The following is a 13,478-nucleotide window of genomic DNA, read 5'->3' as shown; positions in this document are numbered from 1 at the left end:
CAGAATTCAAAAACATTAAAAAGATCTTTCACCATGATCAAGTGGATTCATCCCAGGGATGCAAGGATGGTTCAACATATGCAAATCAATAAATATGATACATCACATCAACAGAACAAAGGACAAAAACCATGTGATTATTTCAATGAATATTGAAAAAACATTCAGTTAAATTCAATGTCCCTTCATGAAAAAAAGTCCTCAACAAACTTGGTATAAAAAGAACATACCTCAGGCCAGGCACAGTGGCTCAGGCCTATAATTCCAGCATTTTGGGAGGGTGAGACAGGTGGATCACTTGAAGTCAGGAGTTCAAGACCACCCTGGCCAATGTGGTGAAACCCTGTGATATGGTTTGGCTGTGTAACCTACCCAAATCTCAACTTGAATTGTATCTCCCAGAATTCCCACATGTTGTGAGAGAGACCCAGTAAGTGGTAACTGCGTCATGGGGGCCGTCTTTCCTGTCCTATTCTGATGATAGGGAGTAAATCTTGTGAGATCTGATGGGTTTATTAGGGGTTTCTGCTTTTGCTTCCTTCTTATTTTTCTCTTGCCACCACCACGTAAGAAGTGCCTTTCATCTCCTGCCATGATTCTGAGGCCTCCCAAGCCATGTGGAACTGTAAGTCCAATTAAACCTCTGTTTGTTCCCAGTTTTGGGTATGTCTTTATCAGCAGCATGAAAACGAACTAATACAGTAAATTGGTACCAGTAGAGTAGGGCATTGCTGAAAAGATACCTGAAAATGTGGAAGCGACTTTGGAACTGGGTAACAGGCAGAGGTTAGAACCGTTTGGAGAACTCAGAATAAGACAGGAAAATGTGGAAAAGTTTGGAGCCTCCTAGAAGCTTTGACAAAAATGCTGATAGTGATATGAACAATAAGGTGCAGGCAAAGGTGGTCTCAGATGGAGATGAGGAACTTGTTGGGAACTGGAGCAAAGGTGACTCTTGTTATGTTTTAGCAAAGAGACTGGTGGCATTTTGCCCCTGGTCCTGGAGAGTTGTGGAAATTTTGAACTTGAGAGAGATGATTTAGGGTATCTGGTGGAAGAAATTTCTAAGCAGCAAAGCATTCAAAAATGTGACTTGGGTGCTGTTAAAAAGCATTCCATCTTAAAAGGGAAACAGAGCATAAAAGTTCAGAAAATTTACAGCCTGATGATGTAGTAGAAAAGATAAAACAATTTTTTGAGGAGAAAGTCAAGCTGGCTGCAGAAATTTGCATAAATAGCAAGGAGCCTCATATTAATCCCCAAGACCATGGGTAAAGTGTCTCTCCAGGCCATGTCAGAGACCTTCACAGCAGCCGTTCCCATCACAGGCCTGGAGGCCCAGGAGGAAAAAGTGGTTTTGTGGGCCAGACCCAGGGGGGTACCCATGCTGGTGCCCTGTGTCCCAGCCACTCCAGCCGTGGCTGAAAGGGGCCAACAAAGAGCACAGGCTGTGGCTTCAGAGGGTTGAAACCCCAAGCCTTGGTAGCTTCTGCATGATGTTGAGCTTGTGGGTACACAGAATGGAGGTTTGGGAACCTTGGCCTAGATTTCAGAATATGAATGGAAATGGCTGGATGTCCAGGCAAAAGTTTGCTGCAGGGGTGGAGCCCTCATGCAGAACCTTTGCTAGGATGGTGTGGAAGGGAAATGTGGGGTCAGAGCCCCCACACAGAATCCCTACTAGGGCACTGCCTACTGGAGCTATGAGAAGAGAGCCACTGTACTCCAGATCTCAGAATGGTAGATCCACCAACAGCTTGCACCGTGCACCTGGAAAAGCTGCAGACACTCAATGTCAGCCCATGAAAGCAGCCAGGAGGGAGGTTGTACCCTGCAAATCCACAGGGGTGGAGCTGCCCAAGACCATGGAAATCCACCTGTTACATCAGCGTGACCTGGATGTGAGACCTGGAGTTAAAGGAGATCATTTTGAAGCTTTAACATTTGACTGCCCCACTGCATTTTGGACTTGCATGGGACCTGTAATCCTTTGTTTTGGCCAGTTTCTCCCAATTGGAATGGCTGTATTTACCCAATACCTATACCTACATTGTATCTAGGAAGTAACTAGCTTGTTTTTGATTTTACAGGCTCACAGGCAGGAGGGACTAGCCTTGTTTTAGATGAGACTTTGGACTGTTGACTTTTGGGTTAATGCTGAAATGAGTTAAGACTTTGCGGGACTGTTGGGGAGGCATGATTGGTTTTGAAATGTGAGGACAAGAGATTTGGAGGAGCCAGAGGCAGAATGATGTGGTTTGGCTGTGTCCTCACCCAAATCTCAACTTGAATTGTATCTCCCAGAATTCTCATGTGTTGTGGGAGGGACCCAGTGGGAGGTAACTGAATCATGGGGCCTGGTCTTTCCCATGCTATTCTTATGATAGTGAATAAGTCTCATGAGATCTGATGGGTTTATCAGGGGTTTCTGTTTTTGCTTCTTCCCCAGTTTTCTCTTGCTGCTGCCATGTAAGAAGTGCCTTCTGCCTCCTGCCACGATTCTGAGGCCTCCCCAGCCATGTGGAACTGTAAGTCCAATTAAATCTCTTTTTGTTGCCAGTTTTGGGTATGTCTTTATCAACAGTGTGAAAATGAACTAATACAGTAAAAGAGAACCCTAATACAACTTGTCTCTACTAAAACAACACAAAAAAGAACACATCTGTAGTCCCAGATACTTGGGTGGCTGAGGCCTTGAACCTGGGAGGTGGAGGTTGCAGTAAGCCGAGATCACACCACTGCACTCCCAGCCTGGGTAGCAGAGCAAGACTCCATCTCAAAAAATAAAAGAGAGACAGAAAAAGAAGAAAGAAAGAGAGAGAGAGAGAGAAAGAAAGAAAGGGAAAGAGAGAGAGGAAGGAAAGGAAGGAAAGGAAAAGCTCAGTGTGATAAGGGCTGCCGCATATGAGAATCCTACAGCTAATATTAAATGGAAAAAAGTGGAAAGCCTTTGCACTAAGAACTAGAATAAGACAAGGATGCCCACTTTCACCACTTTTATTCAACACAGTACTAGCCAAAGCAATTAGTCAAGAGAAGGAAATAAAGGGCATGAAGATTGGAGAGGAAGAAGTTGAATTATCCTTGTTTCAAACAACTTGATCTTATATTTAGAAAAAACTAAAGAGTTCACCAAAGAAACCTATTAGAGGTGACAAATTTAGCTAAGTTGTAGGATATAAAATCAACATACAAAAATCAGTAAAATTTCTGTATACCAGCTGCCAACAATCTGCAAAAGAAACCAATAAAGCAGTCTTACAACATCTACAAATAAAATGCCTAGGAATAAATTTAGGAGGTAGAAGACTTCGACAAGGAAAACTACAAAACATCTATTAAAGAAATTGAGGAAGATAAAAAGAAAGGGAAAGGCATCCCATGCTCACTTTTCAGAAGAATTAATATTGTTAAAATGACAGTACTACCCAAAGCAATATACAGATTTGATGCAATTCCTATAAGAATACCAATGACAATTCTTCACAGAAATAGAAAAAAAAATCCTAAAATTTATATGAAACCACAAAAGATCCCAAATATCCAAAGCATTCCTGAGCAAAAAGAACAAAACTGGAGGCATCACATTACCTGACAGGCTAGACACAGTGGCTCACTCCTGTATTCCCAGCACTTTTGGGAGGCCTAGGTGGGTGGATTGCTTCAAGCCAGGAGTTTGAGACTAGTCTGGCAAACATGGCAAAACCCTGTCTCTACTAAAAATACAAAAATTAGCTGGGCATGGTGGTGGGCCCCTGTAATCCCAACTACTCAGGAGGCTGAGGCAGGAGAATCACTTGAACCCAGGAGGCAGAAGTTGCAGTGAGTTGAGATTGCATCACTGCACTCTAGCCTGGGCATCAGAGAGTGACCCTGTCTCGAAACACAAACAAACAGACAAACAAACAAATTATACTACAGAGCTATAGTGGCCAAAAAAGCATGGTGCTGGTATAAAAACAGACACATGTAGACCAACGAAACAGAATGAAGAACTCAGAAATAAGTCTGTGTACTTACAGCCAACTCATTTTCAACAAAGGAACCAAGAACACATATTGGGATGAAAAAGTCTCCTTAATAAATGGTGCTGGCAGAAAGCTGTGTATCTGTATGCAGAAAAATAAAATGAGATCCCCATCTTTCATCATATACAAGTATCAACCAAAAATGAATTCAAGACTTCAATATAAGACCTAAAACTATGAATCTGCTAGAAGAAAACACTGAAGAAATGCTACAGGACATTGGTTTGGGCAAATATTTTTTGGGGTAGGACCTCAAAAGCATAGGAAGTCAAAGCAAAAATAGAAAAATAGAAAAATGGGATTACATCAAGCGAAGACGCTTCTAGACAGCAAAAGAAGCAACAAAGTGTAGAGACAGCCTTCAGAATGGAAGAACATATCTGCAAACTATTCAGCTAACAATGAATTAATAAATAGAATATGTAAGAAGCGTAAACAATTCAATAGCAAAATAACAAATAATCTGATTTTTTTTAATGTTCAAAAGACCTGGGTAAACATTTCTCGAAAGAAGACATACAAATGGCCACAGGTAGATTAGAAATGCTCAACATCACTAATCATCAGAGAAATGCAAATCAAAACCACAATGAGATATCAGCTCACTTCAGTTAGAATATCTATTATCAAAAAGAGAAAAAAATAACAAATGCTGGCAAGGATACAGAGAAAGAGGAACCCTATTATAGTGTTGGTGGGAATGTAAGGTACAATAACCACTATGAAAACAGTATGGAGACTTCTCAAAAAACTGAAAACTACCATATGATCCAGCAATCTCACTGCTGGGTATATATCCAAAAGAAGTCAATATATCGAAGAGGTATCTGTCCTCCAATGTTTACTGTAGAACTATTCACAATAGCCAAGATTATGGAATCAACCTGTGTCCGTCAATAGATGAATGGATAAAGAAAATGTGGTATATATTCACAATGAAATATTATTTCCCCACAAACATAATGAAATCCTGTCATTTGTAGCAACATGGATGGAACTGCATGTTACTGGGCACCAGTGTCACATATTTGCATTTATGTGTGTGAGTTTAAAAAGTGGATCTCCTGGAAGTGGACAGTAGAATGGTGTTTATCAGAGGAGAGGCAGGGAGCGGGGGCAGGAGGAATGAAGAGAAGTTGGTTAATGGGTACAAAAATAAAATTAGAAGGAAGAAGTTCTAGTATTCAACAGTACAGTAATAAAATTATAGTTAACAATAATTTATTGTATCAAAATAACTAGAAGAACTGTAATGTTCCCAACAAATAGATAAGTGTTTAAGATGACAGATATCCCAATTAACCAGATTTGATCATTACACATTGTATACATATGTCAAAATATCACACATACCCTACAAATATGTACAACTATGACACATCAATTAAAAATACAAAAAAAGGAAGGGGCAGGCATGGGGGCTCATGCCTGTAATCCCAACACTTTGGAAGGCCAAGGCAGGAGGATTGCTTGAGCCCAGGAGTTGAGACCAGCCTGGGCAACACAGTAAGCCTCCATCTCTCCAAATTTTTAAAAAATAATTCTCCAGGTGTGGTAGTACACACTTGTAGTCCCAACTACTTGGGAGACTGAGGTGGGAGGATCATTTGAGGCTGGGAGGTCAAGGCTACAGTGAGCTGTGATTGCACTGCTGCACTCCAATTTGGGCACCAGAACAAGGCTCTGTCTCTAAAAAAATCACACAAAAAAGAGAAGACATAACTTACTGCCAAAGTGAGAAAGACACTGGGATAAATTCAGATTGAGACCTATAGTTCCTAGTTCAGGCAACACTTGAAGACAGAAGGGGCCTATCATAACATGGACTTGGGAGTTGTATGGTTTTTTCCTCTGGCTAACCTAAGCATTGGCTTAGAGGTTTTCAGAGTAGGGGAAGACAGAATACTTCTCTGAAAGACTGCCTTCATTTTCATCCTACAGAGAGGGTTTCCTTCAGGTTCACATTTGTTATGTCGTTGGCTCTGACCATGGTGCTGAATCCTCTGAACTTGAAAACTGAACTCCTACAAAGGTAATAGATTCAAACTCCTAGTTGTGAGATGTGCTAGAAGTGATATGGGGAAGTACAGCACCCCTCCTCTCTTCTGTACTTCTACCAACCTTATCTGCTCCCTTGAGCTCCTTTTGAGGTATAAAATGTAGGGGAAATTTCTGGCTAAAACGTATAGATTTGGATGCTCCCGGTTCCTGAACGCCATCTACATATGAGTAGTTCTTTGAATTGTCAGAAAACAACCTGGCCCCAAAGTAAACTCAAGGTAGGCCAAGCGCAATATTTTTCCCATTTATGGGGAATGATAAGAGGTATGTCACTGTTCCTAAGATAACCACAAGGGCCTCTGCTCAGTGTGGGTGTTCCTGACTTCACTGGAGTCAGCAGCAGTGGGCTGCTTCGTTGCTGACATTCAGCAAATGTGTGTTTATATAAAGCTCTGTCATAGGTTAATCCTCCAGAATCCCAGAGTCTGCAGGGAATAGTACTTTCCATGTCAATTTGATTCAACACAGAGAGTACCTATATTATACTAGGCATATGCTGGCAATATGGACCCTGAATCAAGAAGTTTATAGTCTACTTGGTGAGAAAAATATGCATATGGGTGATGCAAAGCAGAATGCACTATGTGTGTTACCGGAGATCCCATGTGTTAGACTGATAGTGACAGGACAGTGGTCTATTCTGATCTGGAACCTGACCAGAGACACTCCTCAGAGTACTGAGCTGTGAACTCGACCTTCCCCTCACCTTCCATTTCAAGCTAGGGGTAGACATATCTGAGTTGGTGGAGTCTGGTCAACTACAAACCTGTTTTTAGAGATGAATTCTGTGCTATGAGACTCTGGTCATCAATCATGGAACTCCTGCTTTCTGGGAGCTTGTGTGGATTGTTTATTCTTCCAAGGACTGCTAACCAGTGAGAAGACAAGACAGGCTGGGGCAGAAAGTGTTTAATCTGCTCCACAGACACACACTGCAGCTCCATCCCATCAGCATCTGCAAACACAAGGCAGAGAGATTAGTGTGTGGACGCGGCACAAACAAAGGGATGCACAGGGATTGGTTTAGGAGGGAGACGCCACAGGATGAGACTTTCCTCTAGGGGACCTGGGAGAGGGTCGAGCAACAGGAACAGAGGGTCTTGCCTCTCATTCAGCATCAAGAGTCCTGCATCCCTCCTGGGATCCCTGTCTCAGAACTTAAGGACTTCAGAGAGAAGGTGTGGTATGTTGAGCTAGACATCAACTTTGTCTAGAACAGCGTGGGTTTTTAGTAGCATAGAAGGGTGGCACTTGCAATCAGTTTAGCTGTTTAAGCCCGTATCCTGAGCTGAGAAAAGCCTGAGGAGCAGAGTTCTGGGCACAGTACAGGAAACCTCCCCCAACCCCTCAGTGCCTAGAGAGTACCTGGAGCAGGGTAGGTGCTCAATAAATTTTGACTGAACTGAATTCTTGCTGAGCTACTAAAGTAGAGGCGAACAGCTGCTTCTAAGGGCTGATACTATGCTCCAGAAAGCAGAGGAGTGCGTCACGTGTCTGGTCTTTTGGACTCACAGTAGACCTCACATTCTACAGCACTGAGGGGCTCCTGCCGCTGAGACAGAGACATGAGCTCAGGAGCAGCTCTCCCAGGGTCCCAGAACGCAGCCCATCTTCACCAGCCATAGCACCTTCAGATAAAAAAGGCCAACACATATGTCCACAATCCTCTTTTTCTCTGTCACTTTCACTTTCCAGACATTTCAGCAAGGTACTGCTATTGACCTTGGCTTCTATATAGGGAAAATAGGGCTAGTGTTTTTTTTTTTTTTTTTTTTTTTTGCCCATCAGGACCCTTTCCAAGGCCATTTCAAAGTCATTCGCAGCTAGGGTACCCACAAGAATCTCTTATCTGTTGACTCTTTTCCTTTGGAACTCAGTTCACATTTACATTTGTGCCAGCATCTTTCCCATCCAACTTTCTAATTTTTTGTTTTTTGACATAGAAAGCCGGTAAATGAGCTGGATTAGAACAGGAGTCCATGTACAATCCACACTTTACGCCTTTGTCCTTGTTCTCCTGCCTGCCCTTGACCTTCCTCTCTGGCCTGTTCAGTCACAGGAAGGAAGGGAGAGGCAGCTGTCTGCAAGAGTAAAACTGCCTCTTACAGAAGCATACCCGACGGCTGTCCTTTTTTCCGAGACCAGTTCTGACAGCTAAGAAGGCTGGCACCCAGCTGGCATCCTCTGGTACCTTTGTCCTGTCACCTCCTGCCAAACCAAGCCTCGGGCACAGTATTGGTTACCAACTTCTGGCAGGCCTGCACCATCTTCTGCCCAACCCACAGTGGGTGGCATCCAGCATGTTCAGGGTTGATACAGATTGGTTCAGGGCCATAATTCTGTGGACTTTTTTTTCATAGATGCAGAATTTGTAGGTGATAGAAGCACCACCATCTTTCTATCCTCCTCGTCTTTGACTTCCTCCTGTGACTTTTGGTGAACAAGGTCCTCATCCACCTACAGACCCCTTTCATCTCCAGGAGGAAGGGCTGTGTGCCTGCTGCCCCTCGTCTCTGCTGTGGCTGTAGAAAGTGCTAATCCTGAGACAGCAAGTCTGCACAGTTTGGCCCAAAGCTTCCTGGCCGCACCCACATACCAGGGCAGTGCCAGCTTGCTCCCTTCTAAGGCAGCATCTATTGTTTCCATACAGTGGGCAGGGTTGGCCATTCGGCGCAAGGCCACCTGAGTGGAAAAAGCCTTTTCAAAACAGGGTGGCTTCAAAACAGTTGGCTACACTTTGTTCTTTGGCCCCTAAAGAGGAGAGAGAGAGTAAATGAGCGGGGTGGAGCTTCGCTAGAAGCAGACTATGGGAATTTAAAATCAACGCCAAAAATTCTTCCATCAGCTTATTAACAAAACACAATTTCTGTGGGGTTCCAAGCTCCATTCTTGGAAAAAAATCAAAGCCCACTGCAATGGGTGGCCATTATACCCAGATGGAATGGAGGAGAGAAAACACTAGAGCTTCTTCCAGTCCTCACTGACCGAGGAAAGCTGTTCTTCCTTCTGATGCCTCTGTTTTAACAGCTGTAGAATGGAGGTCAATACTAAAAATATAAAAAACTAGCTGGGCATGGTGGTGCACGCCTGTAGTCCCACCCACTTGGGAGACTGTGCTGGGAGGATCACCTGAGCCTGGGAAGTCGAGGCTGCAGTGAGCTGTGATCGTACCACTGCACTCCAGCTTGGGCAACGGGAGTGAGGCGAGACCCTGTCAAAACAAACAAACAAACAAACAAACAAAAAAACGTATATTAAATGAAAAAGACCTCTATTGTGGCACAAACTCAGGAAATTTAAAGGACACAAAGGACAAACAATCTCCTCAAAACTTCCAGAGCAAAAGGGCCAGAAATCAGCATTGTCTCAGACCTGTTCACAGCACTGGGGGCTAGAAAACCAATGTCTGAGCCAGTCAGGAATTCCATAACCAGTGAAATGATCAATGAAATATGGGAAAATTAAAAACCTAAAAAAAATGACCTTTGTCAGAAAACTGAAGGATGTGTACACACACATACACACACACACACACTGACTGTGTGCGGGGTCTGAAAATGCCGAGGGGAATGTTACAGTTCTATAAGGTTTAGGAATTAATTGTTAAGTATATCATGATTTAAATTTTAAATGATAAAATGTTTCATTTCAGAGTTTATAAAAAGTTTTAAAAGGAAATCTAAAACTATGTAGTTATGATATCAACAGTATCTATATAATTATCAAAACCAATTCTTGAGTTGACAGAAAACTATGTTATAACTAAATTGTGAAGGCGAATGGAGTAATATGTGTACAGGTGGTAGTGGAGTTAAAGCTAAATTCTCATTTCCCATAGTAGAAAAATTCAAAAAATTCAAAAAGTAAAGTCAAAATGAAGACATAGAGGTATGAGCATTTTAAAATGTAAGTAACAGAATCATTTATCCGAAGAAACAGATAAATGATTTGAAAGCAGCTGCCTGCGGGAGAACAGAGTAGGACAGAGAACAGCTGTTTGCTGTGGGACTCAGTGCCCTCTTACTTGTTAATCTATGAATATATATTACATTGACAGAAATCAAAGTTTAAAGAACGAGACAACTCAAATGCCAGTCGAACCTATAAGTGGATAAACAAAATATTGTCTATCCAAATAAAGGAATATTATTCAGTCATAAAAAGGAATGAAGTACTGATACACACTACAACATGGATGAACCTTGAAAACATCATGCTAAGTGAAAGAAGCCAGTCAGAAAAGGCTGGTACCTTCTATCATGTATCATCCCTATTGTATGTATCATGTATCATACCTATTGTATGATTCCATTTACATGCAATGTCCAGACTATGTAAGTCTATAGAAAGCAAGATTTTGCCAGGAGTTGGGAGGAGGAATAAATGAGGAATGTCTACTTAATGGGTACAGGTTTCTTCTTGGGGTGATAAAAATGTTGTAGAGTTAGAGAGTGGTGATGGTCACACAACACTGTGAACGTGCTAAGGCCGCTGAATTGTATTCTTTAAGATGGTTAAAATGGTAAAAATGGTAAATTTTGTTATGTGAAATTTTACCTCAATACTAAAGGAAAGAACATTGTATAGTGGATTTTGTATGGCTAGTACACAGATTCCATTGTAGTTTCAGTTAAGTAAGAGTCGTTTACAAAGTCTCTGCGCTATACATTCTGCTTTAGTTAACACGAAAGAGTGAAGAAATGTATGCCTTTGATGATTTATTATTTCCATAGTATCTGAGGAGCTGTCATCATTCTGAATAGCTAAGATTTTAGGCACAACACACATAAATGAATTATAAAGTAACCTCAAAATAGAATATCTTATCATTTACAATACAGAAATAATTCGTGCTGCAGTTCTTTAGTAAACATCTTCCTTTCTTGTCATCTGACACTTTCGAAAATGGAGAAGAGAAAACTTAAATTCAGAGTTCTGGGTAGTAATGTCTTGTGAATGAGCTTACACTATGTTTGGCTTCACTTTTTTCCAATTAGATTTCATTTCTCTCTCCTTTGGCATCCCTTCATTCTGCAATGTATTTTATTGTCCTTTTTTTTTTTTTTTTTTTGTCAACTGTTGAAACAGGTGAGTTGGCTACAAAGAAGAGCTTAGTCACTCAGAGTCAACTAAGCAGCAAACCCTGGCCACCAAGACTTGAACTCTTGTGAGTCAGCTTCAGATTTGTTCTTGTTTTTTTTTTCTTATTTGTTTGGGTTTTTTGTTAGGTCACCAAGAAGAGTTTTAAAACCCTGTCTCACTAAATGGCTTTTTTAGATCTATACAAAGCTAGTTTTTTCTCATAAGTATGTGTTATTTTCTCATAATGATTTTTCTCGTTGTTATATCATATTAAAAAAATTCAGGCCAGGTGCAATGGCTCACGCCTGGAATCCCAGCACTTTGGGAGGCTGAGGTGGGCAGATCATGAGGTGAAGAGATCGAGACCATCCTGGCCAACATGGTAAAACCCCATCTCTACTGAAAATACAAAAATTAGCTGGGCGCGGTGGCGTACGTCTGTAGTCCCAGCTACTCGGGAGGCTGAGGCAGGAGAATCGCTTGAACCCAGGAGGTGGAGGTTGCAGTGAGCTGAGATTGCGCCACTGCACTCCAACCTGGCAACAGAGCGAGACTCCGTCTCAGAAAAAGAAAAAAAAAAAAAAATTCAACCAGGAGGGTAGATATAATAAGTAGGAGGGACTTTTTTCTCTAGGCAGTACCACTTACTCTTTTCCTGAGATGTTAGTTTTATATGGATTGTCGTTAAGCATCACTTGGAAAAGCTACAAATAATGCAGCTAAATGTTTAAGCAATTAGGAAATAGAAATTTTTTAATACAGAGTTTTGCACTGCAAAGTGTTTAAAAGTATTAAAAGACTGTATTACACAACTTTGTTGTAAAATTCTAGTAATATAAATTGATACTAAAGAAAACAAACCCAGAAAGATCAAGTGACTTGGTTCACACAGCACAGGAATTAACAAGGAAATTAGTATTCTTTGTTGAATACTTCCCATTTGAATAGTTACAGGAAAATTAAGTATTTGCATATTATATACAAATTAATGTGTATTGACATCATAGTGGAAAAGAATGATTTGTAAATCTGGAGCAATATTTGATATACTTACTAATAAGTTAAAATTAAAAGTTTCAGTTTATTAAAATATTGTTGCTTTTTAGTAAGGTATATTTGATTTTTAAAAAGCATTTTTGACTGGTTAGGGTCTTACTATTTTTTTGTTTGTTCCACTTTCCCCCAGTAATTTCACATAATAGCAGTTTTTGAGTTAAATTACCGTAACTATTATTTTTCCAGTTATAAACAAGACCACCTAACTAAAGACTTTGCTAATGTTCCTTTATTGTCTGTAGAGGGAGCTCCCACATTTTAGCAAATCTATGTGTATATTTCTTCTGTCTTTCCTTACACACCGAGAGGCGTATGTGCAATACGATATCTATTAGGCTATTAAAAATATGACACCAATCCTGAAATAGCAAAAGGACATTAGTGGAAAAACTAGAGAGATATGAATAAAGAGTGAAATTTAGTTAACAGTAATGTACCAATGTTGATTTCTTAGTATTAAAAAATAGCCTGGGCGGCTGGGTGCGATGGCTAACGCCTGTAATCCCAGTACTTTGGGAGGCCGACATGGGTGGATCACCTGATGTCAGGAGTTCAAAACCAGCCTGGCCAACATGGTGAAACCCTGTCTCTACTAAAAATACAAAAATTAGCCAGGCATAGTGACACACGCCTGTAGTCCCAGCTACTCGGGAGGCTGAGGCAGGAGAATTGCTTGAACCTGGAAGGCAGAGGCTGCAGTGAGCCGAAATCGCACCACTGCACTCCAGCCTGAGTGACAGCGAGACTCCATCTCAAAAAAAAAAAAAGAAAAAAAGCCTAGGCAACACAGACCCTGTCTCTATTTTATATATCTATTTATATATATAAATATATATAAAAAAATATATATATTTAAATATATATTTATATTAAATAGAATATATTAGAAATATATTAAATATATAAATATATATTTAAACATATATGTATATATAAATATATTTAAATATCTTTATATATTTATGTATATATTTATATATTTTAATTAGCCATGTGTGGTGGTACATGCTGTGAACCCAGCTACTTGGGAAGCTGGGGTAGTAGGATCCCTTGAGCCAGGAGTTCAAGGCTGCAGTTAGCTATGATCACCACTACACTCCAGCCTGGGTGACAGAGCGAGACGCTGTCTCAGAAAACCCAAAACCATCGTTTTATAACATATGAACAACAGAGGAAACTAGGAGAGAAATATAAAGGAACTCCCTATGCTATCTCTGCCTTTCTTCTGTAAATCTAAAATTATCCCCCCAA

Source organism: Papio anubis, chromosome 4, assembly GCF_008728515.1.
Source record: "Papio anubis isolate 15944 chromosome 4, Panubis1.0, whole genome shotgun sequence".
Lineage (NCBI taxonomy): Eukaryota > Metazoa > Chordata > Mammalia > Primates > Cercopithecidae > Papio > Papio anubis.
This window is presented reverse-complemented; position numbering follows the sequence as displayed.